This window comes from Lissotriton helveticus, chromosome 6, assembly GCF_964261635.1.
Source record: "Lissotriton helveticus chromosome 6, aLisHel1.1, whole genome shotgun sequence".
Taxonomy (NCBI): Eukaryota; Metazoa; Chordata; class Amphibia; order Caudata; family Salamandridae; genus Lissotriton; species Lissotriton helveticus.
In genome coordinates, this window is record NC_136067.1 from 1,026,787,768 (window position 1) to 1,026,814,910 (window position 27,143).

Consider the following 27,143-nt stretch of genomic DNA (forward strand, 5'->3'; position numbering starts at 1 on the left):
TAATGCCATACAGCATGAAGGATTTATACAAGGACAACCAAAGGACTTGAGATAATCCTTTGGTATCTTGGGAATTGTAGATAACATGAGATCTGCTGTGTGCTTCACACAGCATAAAGTCACAACCAGAAAACCTTCATCAAAGCTGCACCTACACTCTACACACACCTAGGATTTCCTCCGAAATTAGGACTGATGTACCCATGAAAATCAGGGGATTGCAATTCCATGCTTGCCTGACATCCGCAGGCCATGGACCCTGACATTTGAGAGGTTTGAGCCTCAGTCACGTCCATCCTGAGAAAAAACATTTAATATCACTGTTAATTCTGGACAACAGGGCTATCTGACCGAACAAAGGGAGCAAACAAAACATGTCATTGTATCAAGGGGCAACTACTATTTTTATCCTCTAAACATGGCCGTACATCAAAAGAGTGAGCTGTGTCCATCTCGCAAAATCATTTCTTGTTTTCATCATCAGAGGCTAAAATGTATGTTCTACCATTCTTTTGACTTCTAGATTGACAGGGGTTGTTAAGTATGCCAGACCTTTCAGCACACATTTAAGATCATATCCACCAAGGATTTGGGGGCAGACAATCAAAATTGTTGTCCTCAAAGTTCATACTTTCACAAGAACATATCTATCACCCACATCTGGTCATGTATTCGGGATTTGTGTTTAAAGCATTTTCTCAGTGGTAGTCCTTGCAACTCTGCATGTTTTTGAACAGTTCGTAGACGTAGGCGCTGTCTCAACTCAGAATCCTAGAAATCTACTCCTAATTACTCAACCCACCCAGGGTTGCTCAAAATCCCTCGGATTGTTTGGGAGATAGGTAAGTTTCCTGCATGATAGGTATATTTGGGGCATTTTTCTTCTCAATATAGCATGGTGGGTGATTCACATTCACAAGATAATATTCAAAGCTGTGTCAGCAAGAGTGGACATAACAAGCAGGTTACCAATGATAACAGAAGCAGCCGATGACTAATCAGGCCTAATCTGAAGAGAGTCCAGAACAGGGGACAAACCCAGTAAGGTGAACTTAGGCAAAAAAAAAAATAAACATTCTCAAGACACAACGTAAGTTATATCAGTAAGCAAGCCTGATAGAAGTGAGCCAAGCATGAGTCAGCGGGATGGAGACTCATGAAAACACAAAAAGTGGTAAAAAATGGATTGAAGAAACAATAAAAAAGGACGAATCTTCCACAAGAAATAGGGGATACAAGGAGATTTGGATGGGGCAGGCCCGTCGCAATGAGAACTGTTATAACCATGCAAAAGTCTGGCTTTTGAAGCCAACAGCCCACACGTTGCAGACATTTTATTACTACTCAAAGCTAAAGGACAATCTCACCTAGAAGAGGGAGTGGAGAACACGGAAGAGGTGGCAGGAATATATTGATCAGTATTTGCAGCTGGATTGTAGCAAAGGATGAAGTGCTGCCGTTTTAATCAGATGGACACAAAGAAAGACGGGGTAGGCCATTATAGAAATCAACATTGAACAATATTAGAAATAATTGACTGTGTTGATATGTTATGCCCAGTGGGTGGATTGTCATTTTGCAAGAATCTTAAAACAAACCTAATAATCAATCTCATCATACTCATACATCAAAGTCAGTGGACAGTATACAGCACACATAATAGATCTTGTTGATACAGTACAGCCAATCAACTCTCACGGTAAAGGATATCATGATTTGGATTAGTGAGTACATTTTAGAGTCCAGTGAATGCTGACCATATTTCAAAGGAGAAAAAAACATATCCCTATTTCTTGTCAAGATTCGATGATGTGATGAAGACCTTTTCAATGCGATCATCTGTGTGCCACCTTTCCAGTTGGGTCAACCCCTTGCACAGGGGTATGGGAAGTGATAGGAGAGTTTCTCACGTTCTCTTGTTCAATATCAGTCAATCTATAATCTATGGCCAATGATTTAGTAATCTAACAAATCCAAGATAGTCAGTGTCTCTGTCTTCCAATGTTTTTTCCATCCATCATGAAGAGCATAGTAGCTGGTTCCGTGAAGCCATGTTTGATGTTTCACTGCTTTTTAATGGGACACGGAACTGGGGATTTTCTCAATTTAACTTTTCTATTGCAAGGGTAACCTCCATCAATTTGGGCAGGGATACATTCTAATGGAAATTGGCTGCATTTGTTCTTTCTCGGCCAATAGAATTATCCAGGTGTGCTGATCCTTTAAAAACGATGTGCTTATTGTTCAAGATCTGTCACCGATTGATTGATTGCAAGTTCAATCTGGAATTGGAAGTGTCAAAAAGTGCCTTCCCAGGATACATGGCAGAAAGTCTTGTAGGGAGAAAAAGATAGTTTTTCTCCACTTTAGTTGTGTTATGTCAATCCTGATGCTGTCCTGAAATGAGCAAACTTCCAAGTCAATGCTCTTGTGATGCAGTGACTATATATACTGTTACTATCTGATTTATTCTTTGGGCTTGCCCTATATTGCCCTGTTTTACTTGCTGTGTAATTCAAATGATGTAGGAAGGGGCCAGATCTTGGTGCATCAGCTTGACTTTGGAAGACTTTTTATTATTGAAGGTTCTCATTAAGTCACATCTTACAATCAACAGCAGAGATTTACTTTAATATACCCTCAATGGCTTCAGACATTTTTGTCTGACTGGCTTTGAGGAAAACATGAGAGTCAGCAGAGTGCTGTTAAGTGGGACTTCTCTTTTAGTGGTCCCTTTACTAGATGTCACCTTGGAAGTAAAAGGAAATGTAGAGCAACTGTAGTCCATAGGTACTATACCTGCAGGTACAATCACATTATTTCAGATGTACCATGTAGCTGCCAGTGCCACACTCTATGAACATTATTTAAAGAAAAATATTAGATAAAATGGTGGCCCAAATCTTTGGCTAAGATAGTAATCAGCATTTATATTGGGGAACATAAATCTGAGAGCTGGGTTTCAGTTTCAAAGGTTTGCTATAAACCTCCCTGAATATCACCTTCACAGGAAACACAGTCTTTTTACTGGTAATGTTTGCTATAAAATAAGTGCTGCTGCTACAGATCATCAATAGGGCCATTGACTATGCAAAGGTCCACTTTCTCTTCCAGCACGATGCTTGTGGTCTGCCTCCACCGTGCCCGTCTGTCTGGAAGCAGAGGTATCGTTGATCCAGGTGAAAATCGAGAGCACACCCAGCCGCTCCTGCAACCTATCAAGTAATCTCTCTCACTTCACAACAGCAGTGTGTCTCTGATCCACATCAGTGTTTCCAGTCTTGGCTCTTCGGGAAAAGGGGAATGCCGCTCATCTTGCACAATCCCAATGCTCAGCAAACAATTCACCAAACACTCCCAGGTGGGTTCTCGTTGGGAAAGAAGGGTTCAAAGACCAATACCTCAAATTGTTGCTGCTTTCAGAAAGACACACCAGATCAGTTGCTTTGACCTTCACTAGATTACTATTGTTTATGTCCGGGTATATGCTCAGTCAAACATCTATATACAAAGAACCATCTGTCTCTTGAATATGAACAGACTCAAGACAATTATATAAAAAATAAATTATATCAAATTGGATTGCTAATTTGTTTGAGAAGCAGAAACATGATTTGGAGAGAGAACTAAACTAGGCAATCTATTCAACTGTTTGGCAATTTTTGGGTGAAGACATGTGCTGCAATCTATTCAACTGTTTGGCAATTTTTGGGTGAAGACATGTGCTAAACCTATTGTTGTGCAGCTGGCTGAATTTGTCAGAAAGCCAGAATTGATTGTATTGAACCACGGTGCTTTAGTGTCAGATATCAATCCCCAACCCAAAAGAAAACATATATAATTCATATATTTTCGAATTGTGGAGCTTATTTTTACTAGTAGACCTCTGCCCTTGCCTGTCTGGTTTGCCTACTGAGTAAATAGCAAATAGATATTGTGAGAGTTTTTGTAAAAATTCTCAAACGAGTCAGAGATTCAAGAAGGACCCAAAGGGATTTTGGAGGAGTACATGATACAAAGTAGATATTAGGTGAATGTAGGGGAAGCTGTCTCCTTGAGGATAATGCTTTCCCCTTGGAGAAAAAACAGAAAATGATGTGTATGAAGAATTCCAGCTCACAAGAATAGGAGCCTACGGGACTTATTAAGTGCCATTCACAGTAGCAAGTCTTGAAATCTACATATGGTGCAGCGCTTCAGCTGTACTACTGGCAATTTTGGGAAATACTAGAGAACTGTAGAAGTAAATTGAGCCTGAGATGTATATCTCTGCCCGTACTTTTATGTTTTATGTTTTTACCTTAATAGTTTTACATTTATATTGTGCATTTTCAAGGTTTAAAATATTGCAGGTAGGAATATAGGGCCTTATTACGATGTCGGTGGGTCTGACAATGACGGCTCATCAGTGTCGGACCCACTGATGCAGCGGGAGGAGGCATCCAGTGGAGGGACCATTCGCCATTCTTCTGATGGGCTCAAGGAGTCCGTTGGTGTGTCGGAGGGTCAGTAATCCCTACAATGAGGGTGGTGGCTGCTCAGGCATCGTCATAGGGATTACAATGGTCCTTTCCACCTGCCCTTTCATGGCAGTTCACCGCCATAAAAAGGCAGGCAAAAAATGACTTTGGAGCAACTAGCAGGGCCCCCTGGCCCTCTGCTATGGGACTTGGGGGACACCTATGGTGCTCTCATATACATCCCTGCACCATGTGGCAGGCACCGCATGATGTCTGCCACATAGTGCAAAGATGTTTTTAATGTGTTTATTTTCTGTTGAAGCATGTGCTACAGTCCGCAGCATACACCGCAGTGGAAAATATACACATTGCGACAACCGTGAAGACAGTTGCATCGTAATAAGGGCAGGGGGACCACAACAAGGGTAGCAACAGGGTACTGAATCTTAGGAAGAGGGAATAAAGACACCACATCATTGACCTGGGCACAAGATATCCAGGAGAACACAATATTGATTAAGAAATGGGTATACATTTAAATGATGAGTGAGTTGGGCTGCCCAACAATATATTTGATAACTTCTTCACAATGAGTGTTGAATTTTTGCTATGTATGCGGACTTCTTGCTGTGCTCAACATCTTTACTTTTTACTTCATCTTATTGAATTTCTGCGAATTTTACCTAAAATGTTACTAATCTTTACTTTTTCTAAATTTCCTGAATGTTCTTACTTTTCACTGACCTCTATCTATAAAGAGACTGGAACATTGGTTTTTATAGATGTAAAACGTGTACATTACTTTGGCGGACATGCTTTTCTTGGCCTGAAGGTTTTATTCAATTGTTTATAATGCAAGGTTATGTACTAGCAACAAACCCTGTTTCTTGTTTCACTCATGACATTTTTCTTCTCTATCTTTCACAGGAGGAAAGGAAGGGACCCATCAGACTCAACCGTCTTATTCTTTGTGGGCTCCGAAGCACACCAGAGTATGGCACTGCAGAGCACAGAGCATACTGGCTGTAACTGCGTATTCGACCCACATTGCTGTGCACTATGCCGGCATTTACCCACGTGTATTCAGGCCAACTGGGTGTTATATTTTCGACGTGCACCTCAACAAGGTACAATTTGAAGGGCAGGTAACTACAAGTAAATGCAATATGCTCTGTACATTGTCTATGCATATTTTCATCATTCGAAGATGGCAACCGCCTATTGTATCATGTCTGTGAGTACACTAGATGTGCAGTCCGACTACTATGTCTAGACTGGATTCTGAGTCCTACTACTATGTTTGATAATAACTATGTATTGTTGTCACTCTGTAACACTTACCGTGTGATCAAGGCCACTTGACGGCCGAAATGCGTAACCTACAGATTGATGAAGCAATAAATCTATTTTGCATTCACTATCTTCACCTGGGAGCATGCTTACTTCTCTTCTGGACATATTTAACTACCTGCTCGGTCCGCTGGTGTGCGCGCCACCTCCTGAGGGTCACAGGTTTTCCGATAGGAGCAAAAAGTGGCTTGGACAGAATTAATGTTGTAATGCTTTTTTATTTTTTATATATTTATATTACTTCTTCATAGATATTATTTGTTATACACACATTTTTTACATTTGTTTTCACATTTTATTTACATGTTCATATTTTACTTGATTTAAGAGTTTTTGAACATTTATGTACATTTTCACACAATCTAAAATATTGTTATATTTTTATACAATATTTTCGATGAACTGTAAAGACATTACAACCACAAACACTCTTTTAAAACATTTTTGTAATTGTATGCTTAGTTTTTAAATATTAAGTAAATAAATTAAAACTTTTTATTATATTTTAACTTTTTTCATTTTGTAAATTTGTATTCGTTTTTACAACATTTTAGTATATGTTAGTCAAATTTTTACTCATAGAATTAATCAAAAGGACTAATTTATTTTTCTCTAGTATTTTCTAGGAGTGAGGGGGGTGATGATGCGTTTCACTGTCCATAGGACAGCCTAATCCGCAGTGGCTTGGCAGCTTCCGCAACGCCGGCGGTCTGACCAACAAAACTCAAAATAGGGTGGTCCACAGCAACCGCCGGGCAGCTAACATTCCCCGGTGTAAAATGCTGGCAGTGTTGTTGCGGCACCACCAAACATATTACGCGTTTCCTCACTGCCAGCCTTTTCATGGAAGTGAGTCTGCTGTGAAAAGGCTGCAAGTGAGGGAACTAATTGGGCCTTACAGGGCCCCCTGGTGTGTCAGGGAAATTTGATACATGCAAGGGGGCACCTGGTATGCCTCTCTGTCAGCATGCATGCCCAGTTCCTGCACAGCATGGACTTAACAGTCCATGCCATGCAGGAAGTTGCTTTGGCGTTCCCATTACAGTGCCTTTTTAATGGGAACTCTAAAGGACCGCCCGCCAGACGAGAACACTTGTAATCTGGCAGGTGGCAAGCTTTGCCAGTGTGGGAGCATGGCGCGTCACCAAACTCAGAATCAGGCCCCTTGCATGTTACACTGTCCATAGGATAGCCTAATCTGCAGTGGCTTGGCAGCTTCCGCAGCGCCGGCGGTCAGACCAACAAAACTCAAAATAGGGTGGTCCACAGCAACCGCCAGGCAGCTAACATTCCCCGATTTAAAATGCTCGCAGTGTTGTTGCGGCACCACCAAACATATTACGCGTTTCCTCACTGCCAGCCTTTTCATGAAAGTGAGTCTGCTGTGAAAAGGCTGCAAGTGAGGGAACTAATTAGGCCTTACAGGGCCCCCTGGCGTGTCAGGGAAATGTGATACATGCAAGGGGGCACCAGGTATGCCTCTCTGTCAGCATGCATGCCCAGTTCCTACACAGCATGGACTTAACAGTCCATGCCATGCAGGAAGTTGCTTTGGCGTTCCCATTACAGTGCCTTTTTAATGGGAACTCTAATGGACCGCTTGCCAGACAACGAGAAAACCTGTAATCTGGCAGGTGGCAAGCTTTGCCAGTGTGGGAGCAGGGAACGTCACCAAACTCAGAATCAGGCCATTAGTCTTTTTTTTATGTTCTTTTAACAGCAATTTTTATACTGCTCCTTTTATTATTTACTCTATCTCCCTGGGGTCGTTTGAGTTTGATTGGGGTCATGGTTCCCCATTCCTGTTCTCTCGATCAGGAAACTATCATTTTAAGTTAGTGTGTTTAGGGTTAGCATGGTTAGTAGAGGTTAGTGTTTTGTGATTGTTTAATGCTTAAATGTTACATTTTATATTTAGCTTTGGTTATGTAGTGCAGAAGATCTCAATGTATTATACACATTTTAGTATAATGTTTTATTGATGTTTTTTATAAGTATGCATTCTACCGTTTATTGTTATTTAATTTGCTATGGTTCTGGTGTTATTTGTAGTATGTGGGGTTGTGTTTATTTTACAGGTCTTTAGTTGGACTGATGGATATTTCTCTATTTTCGGATGTGTTTTTGTTTTAACAAAAAATGAAATCAGATTGGTTATACATTAACTAATAGTCTCTTTAATTTCCTTTATTTTTTGCCTTTCCTGGAGCCTTTTGTGCAGTAAAATTTTTTAGGTTTTGGTTGGTTCCAATTGATTATTATTTTCACACCGGATTTTTTTTATTTATTTTATGGGCATTGGATTTGTTTTATCTATTTTTGTGGACATATGTTGTGCATTATTTCGAGCTCATGAACTTTATATTTTTTTTTTTAGGTTTTTGAGCAAGAAATTCTTAATTGTTTTAAAAGTGTTTCAATTATTAAATTATTTTGTAATGTATTATCCATTGCATCTATTTTTTACTAGTATGTATTAAATGTTATAATTTGAAGAGGTGTTATTTGTGTGATTTATTGTTTATTAATTATTTAATAATTTCCTAATATTTATTTTAGTACATTTTACTTTTTAGTCTGAGTGAATTTTCTCATATTTAGTATAATTAATATGCCTGACTGATTAGTAAAAATTAACTAATAAGTAGCATTTGGTCGAGACCTCAGAAGAGGAATGAATGAATGTGTGTGAGCTGATAGCGAAATCGTTCACTGGGCACCCTCAAATTATTTGTAGTGTTCCCATCAGAGTTCCATCCTGTACCGCCCTACATCATTTGGGAATGTAACTGATAGCACACAGGGAGTGACCCAATGCACGATTTGGCACAACGATGCCTTGTTGGTATTCGATAGCCCAATGTAGTTAATTGCTTGGTAGGTATCAGGAGGTAACTAATAAGCAGTGCTAAATAGTGTAAAAAACAAAATACATCTGAAAGAAGTGGTGTAGCTAAAAAGGGGTAAGGGAAGGAAAAAAGTTTAATAGAAACCTTCCGTTCCCGCTATTTAAAAACAGTGAAAAAGGTAGTGTCAACAAATAACTACCTTGACAGTTGTAATGGTCATGGTCGACATGTTTGTGCAGTTTTACCTTGGGCCCATAGGTCACCTACTGCTTCATCAGGACCTTCAATACTACAGCTTAATTTAGTGCTTAAACAAAAAGGGAAGTGAAGAATAAATATCACCTTTAGTTCTCCTGGTTGGAAGACCACCTGATTTCACAATGCGACACACACACCAATATATAAAGAAAAAAGAAAAGAGAGAGCTCATTAGCTAATTCCTCACAAACAGCATAGGTCATACAAAGTACCTCACTGTGGCTGCTAATTAATTATGACAATCACAAATCTTGTTCCCTCAAACGCGAGTCACAAGAGAGCAGAGATACCTGTAGTAAAATACACTCACCCAAAGTTCTGGAGAATGTCGCCCCACCTCACCCGGCATTAGCGCAGGTATAACGGAGCCCCGCTCTGTGTAAACAAACATAAGCAAAAGAAGGGAGGGGTTAGGGGAAGCACAATTGGGCTGGGATAAGCCACTAGGTCCTTTCTTCTTATCCCAAGCAATAAGTTTCTTGACGTGAGCCACACAGATTGACTGTTATGGTATTGCTTGGTATATCTATAAAACATGGTCCCCGGCTCATATGAATCAAGAAGCATGCACTAATTCAATATACAAGCCGCTTGTAGTTAAATGGGACAGTCTAAAAATTTGAGCGAACGAAAAGCACGTTTAGACTACGCACTGGTACGTGTTTGTCGGCAAAACAACTCTTAGGGACCGTGAACTGGAAGCGCTATCTGTTTGCCAAGTAACTCACCTATCCGCCGGTACTCCAGACGTCCATCTGGGCTGTCTGTGGGAGGTACCGACGGGACAGGTCAGCCTGCTTTTACATGTTCCGGTGTCTCTCAAGAGTGGTAGGCGTGGCGCTCTGACGTAGCTGCGCCGCGCATAGACTCATGGGTAATGTAGTTTCCATGCTTCGGGTCCGACTGGCAACAAGTTACATACTGTGTTCGTATAATCCTACTTAAGTCACTCTTCCTATATATACAGTGCATCCTCTTTTGACTATGAATATTGAAGGACCCATAGCCCTTTGAGAGTGGTAGATAAGGCGTCTTTATGTTATCGCGCCGCGCCACTTGCTCCTAGGTAATGTAGTCCCTAAGGTGTTACTTCTAACGGACCACTTATATTAATACTGGTCCTATCTCATTCTGTACACGTAGAAATAGTCCTTTGTTAACAGTTCCAATTGGTCTAAATCACTTAGGACACCAACCAATCTGTTGCTAAATCTTTTATTCGTCAAGGGATAGAAATGTGGACTACATGTGACATTATAGCGACATCCAGGGAATGTCTTCATTCAGTCCTTGTTTGTCCGTCCGGAGTTTGTACACCCATTTCTGTTCACGCCGAAATAAGAAACTTTTAATATCAGTAATATGGGTGGGTATCATAGGCTGCTCTTACACCGTCCAATGCAGATCAGAGGGTGTGTGTTTTGCCTGTAAGAAAAGGTTTGTGAGTCTGGTTGATTGTCTAGAGCACCTGATCGAACTCTTATGTTCTGAAATGCGTGTCTTGATCTTTCGAGTTGTCATACCCACATATCTTTTGTTGCATGGGCAAGTGATTAAGTACAATAGGTTGGAGCTATTACAATTAGTAAATCTCCGCTGTTCCCAGGGACGACCAGTACCAATATCAATCGTCTGTGATTTGGTAGTATTCGGACACGCTGCACAGTTACCACAGGGATGGTGTCCCGTGGCTGCTGGCATGTCCCACAGTGTGCCCAATGCTCGTGGTAGTTCTCCTTTAGGACGAGTATGGAATAATTTGTCTTTCAGGTTCTGTCCTCTTTTAAAAGCGAATAGTGGAGCTGGTATGGAGTCGGTTCCAGTATTCAGAATGCTCCAATGTTTCTTCACTATTCTCTGAATTTGGTTGGACTGCGTGGTAAATGTGCTCACAAAGGTAACCCGATCTTGTTGGGGTTTAGGCGGCATAATCTCCAATAGCCCTTCACGGTTATTATTGGAGGCTCTCTTTTTTGATCTGCGAACTAGATGTTTCGGATATTCTTTTTGTAAGAGATCCCTTTCTAGACCTCCTGCATGGTGTTCAAACCGGTTTCTGGTAGAGCAGTTTCTTTGAATGCGCAAAAATTGCCCATAGGGCAAGTTGTCGCGGAGAGACTTAGGGTGACAACTATGGTGATTCAATAACGAATTCCGTGCCATCGGCTTGCGGAATAATTCAGATGCCAAACCAGTCGACGTAGATGTTATAAGGAGATCAAGGAATGCCAGCTGTGATCTGCTATGTTCCATTGTGAACCGCAGGAAGCGATTCCTTTCGTTCAGCCAACTCGTGAAATTTACTGAGTTCAGCTTCACTGCCCCTCCAAATCACTAGAATGTCATCTATATATCGCTTCCACAGACGCACATTGTCTGTGAAAGGATTGGTGTTAGAAAAGATGTGATCTATCTCAAATCTATTGACATATAGATTCGCTAGGGACGGAGCAAAAATGCTGCCCATACTTGTCCCGCTCACTTGAAGGTAGAGTGAATCTTCGTACTGAAAAAAATTCTCAGTCATAGCTATATTGGCCAAAGTCATTATTAATCTTACTGGGGTGATTGAATCCAGGTCTCTTTCTGTTAGAAGCGCCTCTACTACTTCTAATGTTTCTAACTGTGGAATCGAGGTGTACAAACTCTCCACATCAAATGATACCAAGATGTCCGTTCTACTATCGTATTCAATATCAGGAAGAAGTCTCAATACATCTTTGGTATCTTTGAGGTAGGTAGGCATTTCGCTCACCATTGGTTTAAAAAAAACATCAACAAAAGTTGATAACGACTCTAGTAAAGAGCCGATCCCTGAGATGATGGGGCGACCTGGAGGCGGACGTTGGGGTTTATGTATTTTCGTTAAATGATAGAAATAGGGAACTCTGGGATTCACTGTGCACAGATATTGCCCTTCTTTTGCTGTTATCCAACCCTCACTGAGGACTTCCTCCACAATCTGACCTATTTGTCTAGTCAGTCTATCAGTGCGGTCTGAAGTTAGTCTTTGATATGCCACCATGTGCACAGTGAATCCCAGAGTTCCCTATTTCTATCATTTACCAAAAATACATAAACCCCAACGTCCGCCTCCAGGCCGCCCCATCATCTCAGGGATCGGCTCTTTACTAGAGCTGTTATCAACTTTTGTTGATGTTTTTTTCAAACCAATGGTGAGCGAAATGCCTACCTACCTCAAAGATACCAAAGATGTATTGAGACTTCTTCCTGATATTGAATACGATAGTAGAACAGACATCTTGGTATCATTTGATGTGGAGAGTTTGTCCACCTCGGTTCCACAGTTAGAAACATTAGAAGTAGTAGAGGCGCTTCTAACAGAAAGAGACTGGATTCAATCACCCCAGTAAGATTAATAATGACTTTGGCCAATATAGCTATGACTGAGAATTTTTTTCAGTACGAAGATTCACTCTACCTTCAAGTGAGCGGGACAAGTATGGGCAGCATTTTTGCTCCGTCCCTAGCGAATCTATATGTCCATAGATTTGAGATAGATCACATCTTTTCTAACACCAATCCTTTCACAGACAATGTGCGTCTGTGGAAGCGATATATAGATGATATTCTAGTGATTTGGAGGGGCAGTGAAGCTGAACTCAGTAAATTTCACGAGTGGCTGAACGAAAGGAATCGCTTCCTGCGGTTCACAATGGAACATAGCAGATCACAGCTGGCATTCCTTGATCTCCTTATAACATCTACGTCGACTGGTTTGGCATCTGAATTATTCCGCAAGCCGATGGCACAGAATTCGTTATTGAATCACCATAGTTGTCACCCTAAGTCTCTCCGCGACAACTTGCCCTATGGGCAATTTTTGCGCATTCAAAGAAACTGCTCTACCAGAAACCGGTTTGAACACCATGCAGGAGGTCTAGAAAGGGATCTCTTACAAAAAGAATATCCGAAACATCTAGTTCGCAGATCAAAAAAGAGAGCCTCCAATAATAACCGTGAAGGGCTATTGGAGATTATGCCGCCTAAACCCCAACAAGATCGGGTTACCTTTGTGAGCACATTTACCACGCAGTCCAACCAAATTCAGAGAATAGTGAAGAAACATTGGAGCATTCTGAATACTGGAACCAACTCCATACCAGCTCCACTATTCGCTTTTAAAAGAGGACAGAACCTGAAAGACAAATTAGTCCATACTCGTCCTAAAGGAGAACTACCACGAGCATTGGGCACACTGTGGGACATGCCAGCAGCCACGGGACACCATCCCTGTGGTAACTGTGCAGCGTGTCCGAATACTACCAAATCACAGACGATTGATATTGGTATTGGTCGTCCCTGGGAACAGCGGAGATTTACTAATTGTAATAGCTCCAACCTAGTGTACTTAATCACTTGCCCATGCAACAAAAGATATGTGGGTATGACAACTCGAAAGATCAAGACACGCATTTCAGAACATAAGAGTTTGATCAGGTGCTCTAGACAATCAACCAGACTCACAAACCTTTTCTTACAGGCAAAACACACATCCTCTGATCTGCATTAGACGGTGTTAGAGCAGCCTATGATACCCACCCATATTACTGATATTAAAAGTTTCTTATTTCGGCGTGAACAGAAATGGGTGTACAAACTCCGGACGGACAAACAAGGACTGAATGAAGACATTCCCTGGATGTCGCTATAATGTCACATGTAGTCCACATTTCTATCCCTTGACGAATAAAAGATTTAGCAACAGATTGGTCGGTGTCCTAAGTGATTTAGACCAATTGGAACTGTTAACAAAGGACTATTTCTACGTGTACAGAATGAGATAGGACCAGTATTAATATAAGTGGTCCGTTAGAAGTAACACCTTAGGGACTACATTACCCAGGAGCAAGTGGCGCGGCGCGATAACATAAAGACGCCTTATCTACCATTCTCAAAGGGCTATGGGTCCTTCAATATTCATAGTCAAAAGAGGATGCACTGTATATATAGGAAGAGTGACTTAAGTAGGATTATACGAACACAGTATGTAACTTGTTGCCAGTCGGATCCGAAGCATGGAAACTACATTACCCATGAGTCTATGCGCGGCGCAGCTACGTCAGAGCGCCGCGCCTACCACTCTTGAGAGACACCGGAACATGTAAAAGCAGGCTGACCTGTCCCGTCGGTACCTCCCACAGACAGCCCAGATGGACGTCTGGAGTACCGACGGATAGGTGAGTTACTTGGCAAACAGATAGCGCTTCCAGTTCACGGTCCCTAAGAGTTGTTTTGCCGACAAACACGTACCAGTGCGTAGTCTAAACGTGCTTTTCGTTCGCTCGAATTTTTAGACTGTCCCATTTAACTACAAGCGGCTCGTATATTGAATTAGTGCATGCTTCTTGATGCATATGAGCCGGGGACCATGTTTTATAGATATACCAAGCAATACCATAACAGTCAATCTGTGTGGCTCACGTCAAGAAACTTATTGCTTGGGATAAGAACAAAGGACCTAGTGGCTTATCCCAGCCCAATTGTGCTTCCCCTAACCCCTCCCTTTGTTTGCTTATGTTTGTTTACACAGAGCGTGGCTCCATTATACCTGCGCTAATGCCGGGTGAGGGGGGCCACATTCTCCAGAACTTTGGGTGAGTGTATTTTACTACAGGTATCTCTGCTCTCTTGTGACTCGCGTTTGAGGGAACAAGATTTGTGATTGTCATAATTAATTAGCAGCCACAGTGAGGTACTTTGTATGACCTTTGCTGTTTGTGACGAATTAGCTAATGAGCTCTCTCTTTTCTTTTTTCTTTATATATTGGTGTGTGTTTCGCATTGTGAAATCCGGTGGTCTTCCAACCAGGAGAACTAAAGGTGATATTTATTCTTCACTTCCCTTTTTGTTTATGCTCTAAATTAAGCAGTAGTATTGAAGGTCCTGATGAAGCAGTAGGTGACCTATGGGCCCAAGGTAAAACTGCAGAAACATGTCGACCATGACCATTACAACTGTCAAGGTAGTTATTTGTTGACACTACCTTTTTCACTGTTTTTAAATAGCGGGAACGGAAGGTTTCTATTAAACTTTTTTCCTTCCCTTACCCCCTTTTTAGCTACACCACTTCTTTCTGATGTATTTTGTTTTTTACACTATTTAGCACTGCTTATTAGTTACCTCCTGATACCTACCAAGCAATTAACTATATTGGGCTATCGAATACCAACAAGGCATCGTTGTGCCAAATCGTGCATTGGGTCACTCCCTGTGTGCTATTAGTTACATTCCCAAATGGTGTAGGGCGGTACAGGATGGAACTCTGATGGGAACACTACAAATAATTTGAGGGTGCCCAGTGAACGATTTCGCTATCAGCTCACACACATTCATTCATTCCTCTTCTGAGGTCTCGACCAAATGCTACTTATTAGTTGGTTTTCAATAGTCTTGAGGGATGTAGCATTGTAGTCGTTAAACTTTCCCTCCGACCCCCTTGCGTTAGTATTGTTATTAGAGCAGCCGCTCGGCTGCGGGTTTTTCTTATTTTTTCATTTCTAACACTTGTACATGATTTTTCATGACTACTAGATACATTTAATTCACTACATAGGCAGGTTCGGTTAGAGTTGAGGCACTCAAGCAGTTGAGATATCACGTCACTAATCATCCCATTTTTTCTAAGACAATGGCTACCAATTTAGGTTTAGCTTTCGATGAGGACGACGTACAAAGCATATTATCAGAGAATCCCAGTATTCTAGATCTCTTACCGGCGGCACAGGTTAATACGGAGGAAGGGTGGACCAAAGTCCTGGTGCTAAAAAAGAATCAGGCAAGGGTATGTGTGCACGGAACCATAATGGCAGAGTATTTGCGTGGTAATTGCGCCCCCACTGGGCTCATAGTAAATAACGCACCACGTTTATTCCTGGATGACAAGGACTTCTTAAGAGATTGGTACCTTATAGCGTGGAGGTGTACACGCGACTGGTTGGTGTTGATCATCAAGACGGCTAAAAAAACAGCTGACAAGATTCTCGTGGAGATTCAAACCTTGGAAGGTCAGATTAAGACGACGATATCCTCTAGTAAAGTATTCTCTAAGAAACAAGATGAAGGGAACAAGACCAGCAAGGAGTTTCGGGACTCCACCTTGTTCACTAAATTAGAGAAGTTCAAAAAAGACCTAGCAAACTTTAGCTTGGCAAGGATCTATCCATATACGAGTGATGACTATTCTCCACCAGTATACAATAAAAACACTCAAACAGCAGGATCCAACTACGGTACCTCTAGCTCGGAGAATGGCTCGAGCGATTCCGACGCATCCAATCAAGGAGGCACTCCCACAAAACAGAGAGGTAGAGGTAACACCAGGAGGAATTGGAGAGGCTATGGCCAACAGTTTGGACCACCACCTGGCCCCCCTCCCTGGTGGCAACCATCTCCCTGGGGACCTCCCACTTACCCCCCCATGATGGGACTTTATGATCCACACCAATCCTTTCAAGCCTACAATCAGCAGTCTTTTTTAGGGCCTGGCCGGAGGGCACGAGGCCGCCAATGGACGGCACAACAAGGCCAAGTACGCTGGAATTTACCCACCCAAACGATGGGGCTGAGGAGTGGGAAAGTCATCGGGCAGGATCAAGCGGGGACGTCGACCGGTCCAACATTGTGATTAATCTCAGTTCCCACCAATTGACTGAGATGGAAGAAAAAGTTCTAAATAAAGGTTTGGGCTTCGTCTCCACTAACAGAAGTGACCCATTCGTCACTCAGATTGAAATGGGTAAGTTTTATAGAAAAATAAGACTCCATTACCTATTTGCCCACAAACAACAATCTCCTGGTGAAATTATTACAAGAGTTGTTAACACCGGCCTTAAAAGACCTTCAACTTTTAATCCCACCACAATAGGACTCCCAGCAAAAGTACTTACTTTTGAAGAAGCTGTGGATCATGATTTAAAAGAACTTTTTCGTGAAGAGCACAGACCTTTCCACAATCTCTCGCGAAGGGAACAAGATGCAATTACCGATTTGGGGAATAATTAATCCGTGGTTATTAAACCGGCGGATAAAGGTGGGGCGATTGTGCTACTTGACTCTGATGCCTACCGGCGAGAGTGCCTTCGCCAACTAAATGACACCAGGGAATATCAAAGACTAACTTCAGACCCCACTGATAGACTGACTAGACAAATAGGTCAGATTGTGGAGGAAGCCCTCAGTGAGGGTTGGATAACAGCAAAAGAAGGTCAATATCTGTGCACAGTGAATCCCAGAGTTCCCTATTTCTATCATTTACCGAAAATACATAAACCCCAACGTCCGCCTCCAGGTCGCCCATCATCTCAGGGATCGGCTCTTTACTAGAGCCGTTATCAACTTTTGTTGATTTTTTTTTAAACCAATGGTGAGCGAAATGCCTACCTACCTCAAAGATACCAAAGATGTATTGAGACTTCTTCCTGATATTGAATACGATAGTAGAACGGACATCTTGGTATCATTTGATGTGGAGAGTTTGTACACCTCGATTCCACAGTTAGAAACATTAGAAGTAGTAGAGGCGCTTCTAACAGAAAGAGACCTGGATTCAATCACCCCAGTAAGATTAATAATGACTTTGGCCAATATAGCTATGACTGAGAATTTTTTTCAGTACGAAGATTCACTCTACCTTCAAGTGAGCGGGACAAGTATGGGCAGCATTTTTGCTCCGTCCCTAGCGAATCTATATGTCCATAGATTTGAGATAGATCACATCTTTACTAACACCAATCCTTTCACAGACAATGTGCGTCTGTGGAAGCGATATATAGATGATATTTCAGTGATTTGGAGGGGCAGTGAAGCTGAACTCAGTACATTTCACGAGTGGCTGAACGAAAGGAATCGCTTCCTGCGGTTCACAATGGAACATAGCAGATCACAGCTGGCATTCCTTGATCTCCTTATAACATCTACGTCGACTGGTTTGGCGTCTGAATTATTGCGCAAGCCGATGGCACGGAATTCGTTATTGAATTACCATAGTTGTCACCCTAAGTCTCCTCGCGACAACTTGCCTTATGGGCAATTTTTGCGCATTCAAAGAAACTGCTCTACCAGAAACCGGTTTGAACACCATGCAGGAGGTCTAGAAAGGGATCTCTTACAAAAAGAATATCCGAAACATCTAGTTCGCAGATCAAAAAAGAGAGCCTCCAATAATAACCGTGAAGGGCTATTGCAGAATATGCCGCCTAAACCCCAACAAGATCGGGTTACCTTTGTGAGCACATTTACCACGCAGTCCAACCAAATTCAGAGAATAGTGAAGAAACATTGGAGCATTCTGAATACTGGAACCGACTCCATACCAGCTCCACTATACGCTTTTAAAAGAGGACAGAACCTGAAAGACAAATTAGTCCATACTCGTCCTAAAGGAGAACTACCACGAGCATTGGGCACACTGTGGGACATGCCAGCAGCCACGGGACACCATCCCTGTGGTAACTGTGCAGCGTGTCGGAATACTACCAAATCACAGACGATTGATATTGGTACTGGTCGTCCCTGGGAACAGCGGAGATTTACTAATTGTAATAGCTCCAACCTAGTGTACTTAATCACTTGCCCATGCAACAAAAGATATGTGGGTATGACAACTCGAAAGATCAAGACACGCATTTCAGAACATAAGAGTTTGATCAGGTGCTCTAGACAATCAACCAGACTCACAAACCATTTCTTACAGGCAAAACACACACCCTCTGATCTGCATTGGACGGTGTTAGAGCAGCCTATGATACCCACCCATATTACTGATATTAAAAGTTTCTTATTTCGGCGTGAACAGAAATGGGTGTACAAACTCCGGACGGACAAACAAGGACTGAATGAAGACATTCCCTGGATGTCGCTATAATGTCACATGTAGTCCACATTTCTATCCCTTGACGAATAAAAGATTTAGCAACAGATTGGTCGGTGTCCTAAGTGATTTAGACCAATTGGAACTGTTAACAAAGGACTATTTCTACGTGTACAGAATGAGATAGGACCAGTATTAATATAAGTGGTCCGTTAGAAGTAACACCTTAGGGACTACATTACCCAGGAGCAAGTGGCGCGGCGCGATAACATAAAGACGCCTTATCTACCACTCTCAAAGGGCTATGGGTCCTTCAATATTCATAGTCAAAAGAGGATGCACTGTATATATAGGAAGAGTGACTTAAGTAGGATTATACGAACACAGTATGTAACTTGTTGCCAGTCGGATCCGAAGCATGGAAACTACATTACCCATGAGTCTATGCGCGGCGCAGCTACGTCAGAGCGCCGCGCCTACCACTCTTGAGAGACACCGGAACATGTAAAAGCAGGCTGACCTGTCCCGTCGGTACCTCCCACAGACAGCCCAGATGGACGTCTGGAGTACCGACGGATAGGTGAGTTACTTGGCAAACAGATAGCGCTTCCAGTTCACGGTCCCTAAGAGTTGTTTTGCCGACAAACACGTACCAGTGCGTAGTCTAAACGTGTTTTTCGTTCGCTCGAATTTTTAGACTGTCCCATTTAACTACAAGCGGCTCGTATATTGAATTAGTGCATGCTTCTTGATGCATATGAGCCGGGGACCATGTTTTATAGATATACCAAGCAATACCATAACAGTCAATCTGTGTGGCTCACGTCAAGAAACGTATTGCTTGGGATAAGAACAAAGGACCTAGTGGCTTATCCCAGCCCAATTGTGCTTCCCCTAACCCCTCCCTTTGTTTGCTTACGTTTGTTTACACAGAGCGGGGCTCCGTTATACCTGCGCTAATGCCGGGTGAGGTGGGGCGACATTCTCCAGAATTTTGGGTGAGTGTATTTTACTACAGGTATCTCTGCTCTCTTGTGACTCGTGTTTGAGGGAACAATATTTGTGATTGTCATAATTAATTAGCAGCCACAGTGAGGTACTTTGTATGACCTTTGCTGTTTGTGAGGAATTAGCTAATGAGCTCTCTCTTTTCTTTTTTCTTTATATATTGGTGTGTGTGTCGCATTGTGAAATCCGGTGGTCTTCCAACCAGGAGAACTAAAGGTGATATTTATTCTTCACTTCCCTTTTTGTTTATGCACTAAATTAAGCAGTAGTATTGAAGGTCCTGATGAAGCAGTAGGTGACCTATGGGCCCAAGGTAAAACTGCAGAAACATGTCGACCATGACCATTACAACTGTCAAGGTAGTTATTTGTTGACACTACCTTTTTCACTGTTTTTAAATAGCGGGAACGGAAGGTTTCTATTAAACTTTTTTCCTTCCCTTACCCCTTTTTAGCTACACCACTTCTTTCAGATGTATTTTGTTTTTTACACTATTTAGCACTGCTTATTAGTTACCTCCTGATACCTACCAAGCAATTAACTACATTGGGCTATCGAATACCAACAAGGCATAGTTGTGCCAAATCGTGCATTGGGTCACTCCCTGTGTGCTATCAGTTACATTCCCAAATGATGTAGGGCGGTACAGGATGGAACTCTAATGGGAACACTACAAATAATTTGAGGGTGCCCAGTGAACGATTTCGCTATCAGCTCACACACATTCATTCATTCCTCTTCTGAGGTCTCGACCAAATGCTACTTATTAGTTGGTTTTCAATAGTCTTGAGGGATGTAGCATTGTAGTCGTTAAACTTTCCCTCCGACCCCCTTGCGTTAGTATTGTTAGTAAAAATTAACACAATTTATAAATAGTTTGATATGTTTTGTTTTTTAGAGTTTAGTTTTATACTTGTTTTGTATATTTGGATTTATTAGAGTAGCATTCTTGTCATGGATTCTCGGTATGGTAGGCTTTATTTGTTAGCAAATAATTGGACTTTTCTTTGCATTATTTTGAGCATTTCTATGATTTGCTTTGATATTTTAGGTTCTAATTTGGTTAATGAGTGGTGTATTCTGAGTTGTTGGTAGCTTGTACTTTTGTTAATACTTGTAGGTATTGGCACAGTGTAGGGTTGCTTCGGGCTAATGTCCCTTGGAAGGAGTTGGCCCACGGTTCCACGCTGCATTATTTGTTTTTGACTGTTGTGCCATGATGTGGTCAATCCAATTTCCACCACCATATGTGATATTGGGTTGGCATATGTGTCCCGAACGGTGCAGTTTGCCAACCCAACTATCTTAAAAGTACTCAATTAGGAGACTTAGGTAATGATTACGACTTTGGCGGTGTGCAAAAGTCGACAACCACCCACCCAATTACGAGTTATTTCAGGGTCTGGTTGGTGGGTGGCGTGGCAATCCTGTGATGGTGCAGTGCAAAATCTCTACTGTGAGCCTTTGAATGGCAGCGACTATGGAGCGCAAAGGCAAGTTCCTGCATGGAATGTACTTTGCACTCTATACTGTCCAGGAGCTGGGGTGCATGCACACAGAGGGGCTCACCATGTGCTCCACTGCATGCAACCTCATGCACAGGGGCACCAGGTGGCCCTGTAGGGTCCTTTTACTTTCCTGACCACCACACTTTTCATGGTTTTTCATGGTGGGATAATTGCCATGAAAAGTGTGGATGTCAAAAAAGTTATATTGTGATTTGCAGTGCCGCAGCGGCACCACCAGCATGTCTGCCCTAGACAGCTGCGCCATGCCAAGAGATTGTGGCTTTCTGGCGTTTGGGTTGGTCCCATGGCTGCTGAACCACTGAAGTTGTAATACGGACCACCGGTGCTGCAGTAGCTGCCATGCCACTGCGAGTATGGCAGTGCTATGGACAGCCAAAGTTGTAATTAGGCCGCAGGTTTATATGTGTGTCTGTGGTAATAGGGTGATTCCTTTAGGAGTTTGTAATGTTTTGCTACTTCAGTTACTAGGGCATATACTAGGGCATTATTTTTAAGTTCATTGGCAAATTTGTTTTTTCAGATGTATTTAACATGCAATATACTTTAAATAAATAATATGGTACTAACACCCCTGTATACTCCTATAGGGCATATTTTTAAATGGTACTAATCACTGCTTGTTCAAAGTCAATGATTCTTTTCACAGTAATATTGTATAGCAATTGTTAATTTTTAATTATATTTCAGTTAGTAATTTAAAGTACTTTATTTATTTAAAAAAAATCATAAAAGTGTGGTAAATAAATAAATAATACCCTATTTTTGACTAGGCATATATCATAACAGATAGCTCAATAAATAAGAGTCAAGATTCGAGGTAGTAGGAGTTTTTGCAGGTTTAATACAGCATAAGGACAGGAACAGGACAACCTGCATAGACAGGGGCCCGGCAGCTGCCGGGGCTAGATCTGGGATGAGCGCGCTAACTTTTAATAACAATACATGAGCTTATATACAAAACGCAAACACATAGCATTACATTGCAGTAGGCGTAGCAGTGGGTGGAGCAGGAGGCGTGACGCGTAGCAGTCGCGAGAGATAAGAGTAAAAGAGGTGTAACTGGGCGTATACATAGACATGTGGTGCAGACGTAACAGAATATGTCATGAATGGGGCGGAAACATAGGAGGGGGCTACCTAAGGAGCCGGGACCTCTAACCTGGTGGTGCGCGCAAACTGGCAATGACGTGTTACTAGGAGAAGCTGGGGGCTATGAACTCTGTGCTAGGAGCAGAGACTAAAGTCTGGAGAGTCGGAGCGACATGTACCTAAACCCTATCTAGTATCTGATGTTTAGAGAACATGTTGATATAAACTAGAAGTCAAGAGGGGAAAGGCTAACTTGATTCTAAGACTGGACCATGCATTATTCTACATGTAGTGCGTGATGGAGAATATTAAATGACCATTAAATGCAGTATTTCTCTTAACATGGAGCCGCATAGGCTAGACAATGACGGAAGCTATTGATGCAGTTCAGTAGCTTAGGAATGCAGAGAAGGAGGACTGAACTGATAACTGGAACTATAACATACTTTTGGCAGACTCAGAGGCAGATCCAAGCTGCACCGGGCACTGCGAGGCAGGAAGTAAGTGAAAGGTCGAGGATACAGGTGGGGGCTGCATCGCTCCTTAGTGAGGACTTCAGGAGACAGGAGCTGAATCTGATGTCCGGGCCCTTTTGAGGCCTAGAAGCGGGGACTTTATAATGGAATAACGTGCACACTGAGATACGTGGCAACGTAACTTTACATAGGCCTGATATTCGTAGTATTCACGAGGACTGGAAACTGGCATACTAGAGGTGGACACAACTATAATTGCGTCATTAATCAGACATGGGGAATACATATGCATATTTAATCATGCACACATAACATATGATGGATGGCACGTAGGGACACAGAACATGACAAAATTTACTTTTCCACATTCCCTCCTTGTCACTACGTTTCCATCAGGAAACATCAATATTCATGATACCATCTATCATTTCATACAGTACCATTTGCTCATCTCGAATTGTCTTGGAACGGGATTTAGAACGGGGCTTAGGACTAGGAATACAAGAGGTAGCACAAATGCCGCAAATCGCAGGGCCACATTGTATACAGAGGCAGCAGCTGAATATGATCGCTACTGCAATACCTAGAAAGGACAGGACTTTCCATCCCCATGCGGAAATTATATTCCAGAACCAACCGGACCATGTCCAGGTGCCTGGATCTTGGTGTAACATATGGGCAATTTTATGGAGTCTGGTTATAGCTGAATAAACAGACGGCGCGTTATTTGGAATGAAAATGCAGCAACTAGATCCGATGACTCTACAGGCCCCGCCCCTATCGGCCAGTATGACGTCAAGGACGAGACGATTCTGGAGCACAACAATTCTCATAAAGGATTGCTCTTCGGTTAAGTTACCTAGAGCGGAGGCAGTCTCATCTACTACAGCTTCAAGGGTTCTTGTTAACCTACGGATTAGCTTACTGTTTACAACTGTGCCTAAATAAGGGAACACACCTTTATCAATATCAATGAATTGTTCTGCAGCAGTTTCAGTATAATCGACAATCGGGAGATTTCTCTTGTGTCTAGTATGTACTAAGAAGGAATTCCTATGGTAGTCAGGTGGGGCTAGGAAAACAGGTGGCAGTAGGAAGGCAATGTAACAGGTTCCCTCCCAATCGAGGGGCAGACGAACATATGCAGTTTGACCACAAACAAAATATGAATGACGTGAAGCTTTGAAAATAGATTTCCCACTGTCACTATACTTGATAATAGTAGTACAATCACTATGTCCTACATGTACAGAACCCTTATTTCGGACACATAATTCGCCTTTGACTGGTAGTACTGAAATAGCAGGTAAGTCTGGAGTAGTATCAGACTGAACATTCAGGACCATAAAATTCGACGAATAATTACCTAAATTATACACTTCATTTTCTAGATCTAAACCTGTTCTGTGGGGGAGACCTTGCTTGTCTGGGAAACATGTACTGTTAAGAAAAGACATATCTGTTGAGGAAGACGTTAACGTGGACCATGCTCCACACGAACCATTATGGGAAAAAGGATAAGGAAAGAGTGGCAGAACTCCCTTCGGTGTCTGGAAAGGGGGGAGTCGACCACACACCCAACAATTAGTGGCATTGCTGGTCTGGTGTGAGTAATGTAACATGCGGATGAAAGAATTATTACGCATAGCGAGGCGGTAAGAGAGTTCATGAGGAGGCAGATCACTAAACGTGTGCTCTGCTGTAACATTAGAGGACTTATTTACATGAAGAACTGGAAAATATAGGAAAAAGGCATAACTGGTGCAGGAAATCAAAATGCTGATGAATAGTATGAAACTTAGAAAAACGATACATTGAATCGAGTTCTTGCTAACTCTCTCACTATGGGGGTCTATTTTATACATGTCAGAAACAGTCTAACCGTTTCACCTAGGGAAGGACTTAGACAATCAAACTGACTGACTTATTTTACTAGACCGTAGTTTTTGCTTATACTCCTGCTGTGGAGTTTTCTCTAACAGGGGAGGGGTTGTATCAATGTCATTTGCGGGACAGTCCTTAGGAACAATATTCTGGCAAGTCTTGATATCCTGGGAAATGTTCTTAAAGACAGGTTTCAGTCCTTTAAAAAGTTTAACGTGAGAAAGGTGTATCCATCCTTTTCGGCCTTCCAACTTCACGGCTGTACGGGTGGTGAGGAGGACCTGACGGGACTCCTTCCATCTAGGCTCCAGCGGACTTGATCTGTCAAAGTTCCGGACCATCACCATGGAACCTGGAACGATTTCATGCGGTGCCACCTCGGTATTGTCTGGAAATGCGGCAGCAACCTGTGAACGACATGAGTTGAGGGCAGACATCAAGGAAGCTAGGTAATCTGTCAGCATATTACATGAAACATCAGTAATACTTCGGGGTCTAGGAGTACCCCACATGTTAGGGGGGCGGCCGAATACGACCTCATACGGGGACAGACCTGATCTGGAATGTGCGACCATGCGCATATAAAACAAAGCAACTGGCAGAGCTACTAGCCAGTCCACACCCTTATCTTTGCATACTTTGGCAATACGGATTTTCAGAGTCTGATTATGTCTCTCGACTAGACCGGCTGCTTCAGGATGGCGTACACAATGAAACTTCCACTGGTACCCTAACAACAGGGAAACGTGCTTCATGAGTTCTGAGGAGAATGGCTGACCGTTATCAGAATATACGACTCTAGGGAGTCCATATCGAGGGAAAAACTCACGAACCAACTGCTTGGCAGTGGTAGCGGCTGTGTAATCTGGGACTGGATATGCTTCTGTCCATCTGGACAAAGCGCATACTACTACAAGAACATACTTGAAACCTCGACATCGCTCCATCTGAATATAATCCATCTGGAGGACTTCAAAAGGGTGGTCAGGAGGCTGGAAACCACCTTGTTCCACCGGGACACTTTTACCTGGATTAAACTGACAACATATCATACAGGTACGGACTTTCTGCTTGGCTGCAGCTCGTAAATGCTTGTTGAACCAAATGTTCTGGATACTGTCTAACATAGCTTTTTCTCCTAAATGTGCTGGACTATGTGCGGTATTAATGATGACTTGAACCATAGAGTCGGGGAGAAACCATGTGGCTCTACCCTTCGTTAACCATCCTTGATCTGTCTGGACCCCTCCTTGTTCGGACCATTTCTTGATTTCATCGGGAGTAGCATGTAACTGGATATCTATGACATCTTGTGTAGGGTCCTTAACTGTCATACATGTAGCCGGATCTAGAGTATGTGTCAGGTTAACTGGAATGTCTGGAGTCTGTGCTGTAAGCTTGGCTGTGCGATCTGCTAGATCGTTACCTTGGGAAATAATGTCCGTGACTTTCGTATGTGCTTTGCATTTCATGATAGCGATAGATGTCGGTAAGTGTATGGCATCTAACAGAGCTTGAATAAGGAGACCATGCTGAATCTTGGTTCCATGAGAAGTCATAAAACCTCTCTCCTGCCAGAGCACTCCGAAGTCGTGTACAACTCCAAATGCGTAACGTGAATCTGTGTAAACATTAACTTTCAGGTTCTTGGCATGTATGCAGGCTTGTGTCAGAGCAACTAGCTCTGCTGCTTGAGCGGACAGGATATCAATACGGTGTGTTTCAATAACTTCGGTGTCAGTAGTCACTGCATACGCGGCGACTAGTTCTCCTGTACTAGTTCTCATACATGAACCATCCACATAAAGTGTCAGGTCGGGATCTGGTAATGGAATGTCTGTCAGGTCTTGTCTTGGCTTTGTCGTAATGTTAACTACTTCCACACAGTCGTGCGTGGCAGAATTTGGATTAACTGATGGTAACAGTGTAGCAGGATTCAGGACGTTGCAGCGTCTGATTTCTATGTGTGGCTGGAACAGTGTCAATTCATAACCTGTTAAACGTGCAATTGTCAAGTGCTGAGTTTGTGTTCGATTTAAAAGAACTTCTACTGAATGTGGGACTTGCACTGTCAAGGAGTGTCCTAAAACTATGGAATCACTTTGTCTGATAGCTAGTGCTGTGGCTGCAACTGACTTGAGGCACGCAGGCAACGCCTGGGCGACTGGATCTAGTGTGCTCGAAAAATAAGCACAGGGCTTGTATTGTCCTGCTTGATCTTGTGTAAGAACAGATAATGCTGTACCTTCGCGTTCAGTAACGAAAAGTGTAAAAGGCTTACTGTAGTTCGGGGTAGCTAGAACTGGAGCTTGGCATAGGGCTTTCTTTAACTCGTTGAAACTAAGTGTATGTTCAGATGTCCAAGGGAGAACAGTCGATACGGCTGCCTCCTGTGTCGTTAACTGTA